The sequence below is a fragment of the Monodelphis domestica genome, chromosome 8 (genome assembly GCF_027887165.1).
Source record: "Monodelphis domestica isolate mMonDom1 chromosome 8, mMonDom1.pri, whole genome shotgun sequence".
Lineage (NCBI taxonomy): Eukaryota > Metazoa > Chordata > Mammalia > Didelphimorphia > Didelphidae > Monodelphis > Monodelphis domestica.
The window spans coordinates 199,324,242-199,329,026 of NC_077234.1; positions in this window are offsets into that span (position 1 = coordinate 199,324,242).

Sequence of the window (4,785 nt, forward strand, 5' to 3'; positions counted from 1 at the left end):
AGCATCAGAGATAGAGATAGAAGGGATGTAGGGATCACCTTTGTACTATCCCACCCCTCCCCAATAGAAGTTAGCCCCTGGAGAGGAAGGATTATTCCCCCTTTTGTCTTTGTAGCCCCAGAATTGTTCAGTGCTTGACACATAATAGGACCTTTAAAAATACTTATTGACTGATCTCTTAAAAACTTGAGAAAAAAAATTCTGAAGCCATTTTGTAGTAAATGTGCCCACTCCTCAAATTACTTCTAAATATTGTGTTTACTTCTCTGTGTATTTGTTTCCCATTTGTAGACTATAAGCTCTTTGAAGGCAGGGTCTATCTCAATTTGGAATGGTCTCCCAGAGCCTACAGTGTCAGTTTTTATTGTTGTCCTTGGTTTCCTTAGAAAATCAGTGGCATCACATCTTGACATGTACATGAATTGGATTTAAGTGAGGCAAAGTGGTGCAAAGTCACCAGCCTCACTGTCCCTTCCAAACTCATTAAAGACTAGTGGCAAGTCTGGATGACTGGCAATGGCCTGGAATGTAGTAGATGACTTTGGCATCTTCAGTGTCTGACCAAGTGCTCCACAGAGCCTCATGGCCACTGAAACAAATTGTTCTCATTTGCTCATTCCACCAAGAGAAGTCTTCAGATACCTCATCCCCCTAACTCACCAATGGCTTTTGTAGCATACCAGGTATATTAGCATCATGGAAGTATTATTGATCTATTGATATTGTATCCTATGTATTCATTTGCCAGTCTCATGGCCATGTTACTTATTGATTGCCAAATCTTCAGTCCAAAGGACAAAAAGAATTCCTGAGCAGGACATTATTTGCTACAGGGTCCTAGCTTAAACATTGTTAGACCACATTCCTTACCAAGTCACAAGCTTGATTAGCCTCCTCCTCTTTGATTATGTGATTGTCAATTCAACCAATGTTAAAACCTATGCCATGTCTAATGTTCATTAGTGACCTCCCACTCCACATTCCTAAACTCTCCAATAAAAGTTTGAGGGCATGTGTGGAGCCCTCTCTCAAGTCCATCAGGGGAGCACGGCCACATGTAGCCCATATTTTTTAACTTCTTGTCTCCGAGTCTTTATTCCTTTGTCTCTCTCTTTCCCTCCTCTATCCAGTTTCCCTCCGTTTCCAATCTCCTTCTCAGGTGTCCACCCACGAGAATTTTAAGATGTAACTACAGGAGGTTACAGCTTTGAGGCTTGTCATTTAACCTCAGCCTTATTTGTCCCATCTGTCAAGACAATTTTACCAAGGTGTGACTGCTGGGCATACTTAAGCTTCTTGGAGCTACTGGCCTGAAGGAAAGAGGGCTAGTCTTGAAGGCAGGAAAAGCTGGTTTCAAGTCCAGCCTCTGGGGCATAGTAGCTAAGTGACAATAGGTAAATCTTTCTTAACCTCTCAGCATTGAGGGTAACGTTCTTTAAAACAAGACCAAACAACAACAAAAATAACCCTACTTTCTGTCTTAGTAACAACTCTAAGATGGAAGGGCAAGGACAAAACAGAGTTATATGACTTGCCCAGGGTCACACAGCTAGGAAGTATCTGAGGATAGATTTGAATTCAAGTCCTCCTAAGTCCAGGTCTGGTTCTTTATGTACTGTGTCACCCAGCTTCAGGACAACTTTCTAAGAGTAAATTGTGGAAATGTTACTGAGATGCATGGATAGCTTGGTAGATGGAATGGTTCATACCAAATTCTAGAGCCTAGAACAAAATCTGTGATATATAATCAGTAGTAGTCTCTCGGTGTCTGAGAATGACAATGTGATATATAATAGATATTTAATAATTTAATTAATTTTTAATTTATTTAATAATTTGATTAATTAATTAATATTTTTTGAATTAAAATAGGATATACTTGAAAGGTCTTTGTCTGGAGAAAGTTAGGTGGCTCAGTGGATTGAGAGTCAGGCCTGGAGACAGGAGGTTCTGTGTTCAAATGGGACCTCAGACACTTCATAGCTGTGTGACCCTGGACAAGTCCATCTCTATTGCCTTAGAAATGATACTTAGTTTCAACTTCTTTTAAAAATCTTCTTACCATCCATCTTAGAATTAATATTGTGTATTGGTTCTAAGGCAGAAGAGCAGTAAGAGCTAGGCAATAGGGAGAAGTGACTTGCCAAGGGTCACACAGCTAGGAAATATCAGAGGCTAGATTTGATCCCATGACCTCTCATCTCTGGACCTGGCTCTCGATTCACTGAGCCACCTAGCTGCTCCCTTGTCTATACGTTTTTAGTCACACATAAAAGTTGAGATTTTCATCCCAACATGAAGTACATATTTCAATTTACTTAAGGTGAGCATATGGCAGCATCAAAGCATAATTAACTATATCAGGTATTTAGTGATAGCCCATTGAAACACACTAAGTGTGATATTTTCATAGGCTGATATAATCAAAATCAAGTTATGATTTACCACTTAGTTATGATTTAGAGATCATAGAATCCAACTCACTCATACTGTGAGAAACCTGAGGCCAGGAGAGGCATCATAACCTGCCCAGATTAACACAGCTAATTATTGATAAAATTACATCTAGAAACTACACTTCTTACCTTCTCAACTTGTGCCCAGCAGATAGAGCCCTGGAACTGGAATCAGAAAAATAGTTCAAATCCAACCTTGGAAACTTTCTTAATTATAGAAACCTGGATAAGTCATTGAACCTCTCTCTGTCTACTTTGGTTCCTCATCTGGAAAATGGAGATAATAATAGCAACTACTTCTAAAAATTGAAATGAAGATAAAATGAGATAACATTTGTAAAGTGCTTTCAAACATTAAAGTACTATGTAAATGCTACTCATTATTATAATTATTTATATTTTGCCAAATGTATAAGTTCTACATTATTTGGTCTGAACATTTTCTTTTATTTTTAAACCCTTACCTTCCATCTTAGAATCAACACTGAGTATTGGTTCCAAAGCAGAAGAACAGTAAGGGTAAGACAATGAGGGGTAAGTGACTTGCCCAGGGTCACACAGCTAGGAAGTGTCTAAGGTCAGATTTAAACCCAGAACCTCCCATCTCTGGGCCTGGCTCTCAATACACTGAGCTACCCAGCTACCCAGTGAATAATGTTATTTAAACAAAATAGGAATTGTGTGACAATGTATAGAACAACGCCAAGATTTTAATTCCCTCAAAGCTTTCTGGAAGGCATATTGAAAGAATTAAATTCTCATTGTTGTGGAAAGGAAAACCAAATCAAGCTCTGGACTTTCTGCCACTGAGGTGGAGCAAACAGCAGTTGGAAGGTTAGAGTGAAATTGATGAACAACAATGACAGTTGGGGGGGGGGGGGGACTTGGAGTATGGCAGTTGCTCCCAAAGGACTCTCTTTCCTGGCCCTCAGACTGGAAGAAGAAGAACTCTTTCCCTGTATCTGGATAGAAGTACCTCTATTACTAGATTTTCCCAACTGTGTGCTCTACCTGGATTCCTGTGATCATGTCATCGCACAAAAGGATTGAAGGGGAGCGGTTTGAACTATAAGGTAAGTCTTTAGAGGCATCAGCCCAAAGAGACAGGCTCAACCAGCTCTAAAGATCAGAACCTTTTCTTCCTCTTGCTGTCTATTGCTAAAGACTTTGAACTTAAGAAAACTAGCACATATTAGCATAGACAGAAATAAAAGAAACCCTCCACCAGACTGTAAGGCCTGGCCTCAGCTCAAAAACTGAGAGAGACTCAAACCCAATCTAGGGAAATCCTGATTCCCTCTTCCCTGATATCTTCCCAAACCAAACTTGTTATTAAATTCATCTTGAGTTAAATAACTGCAGTCAGATAAGACGACTATCATTTCAGGTGAACATAGAGGGAGCTGAACCTAAGGACAATGATTCAACCATAAATGGTCCTTATCGGACCCATGCTGGGCAACCTTGGTCTGGGAGGAGGCTTGTTCCTCAGGGATCCATGCTTACCTGCTCTGGGGAATCTTCAAAATCAATCATAGAGAAGACATCCCCTCAGGCTATCATAGTTTGCCCATTTCTCAGGAACCCCATTTTTCAAAGATAGCCTCTCAGCAGGGGGTATCTCTCCTTTTACCTCACCAGCATCCATATTCCCTCTATCCCTTCAACTCCTCCATTCCCTGTTACAAAACCTTCCTTATCCCCTGTACTTCTTCAATCCCCACAATTCCTTTAACTATTACATTATTTATTCATGCCATTTGAACCCACAGATGGAATCACCACTTGTCGTACAAGTCATTGTATTATTTATAATTCCAAAGGAGAAGATTCTCTGAGATTTGATTAATATTTATGTCTTATTAGATTTTTTTGAGGGGGTGGGTGTCTGCTGCTATTAATAATAGCCCTTCCTCACATTTGAGAACTTCAATATATACTATCTTTTAAGAAAGAAAACCCATGAAATCAGGAGTGAGAATGATTAATTTGAAAGCAATTTTAGAAACCAAGTAAGTCTCTGGTCATTTCTTATTTTGTTTCCTTATGCTCTGAGCAATAAAAATTTTTAGTGCTCACCTGGGGCTAAAGACTAGATGCTGATTCTCTCTGCTTATACAGTCTTTCTCTACAGGACCTCTGGTTGGATTGCTCTTCGTTCCTATCCCTTCTCAGGCAGTTCATTCAAACTCAGGTCCTCAGTTCTAAGACACCTGACTGAAGCCTGGCAGTAACCTCAGTCTTTTACTTTGCCAGGAGAATGGAAACAATCATACTCTGTTGCTCCTACTGTGTCTTTCACAGGACAGCTCACATTTCTCAAATTGAG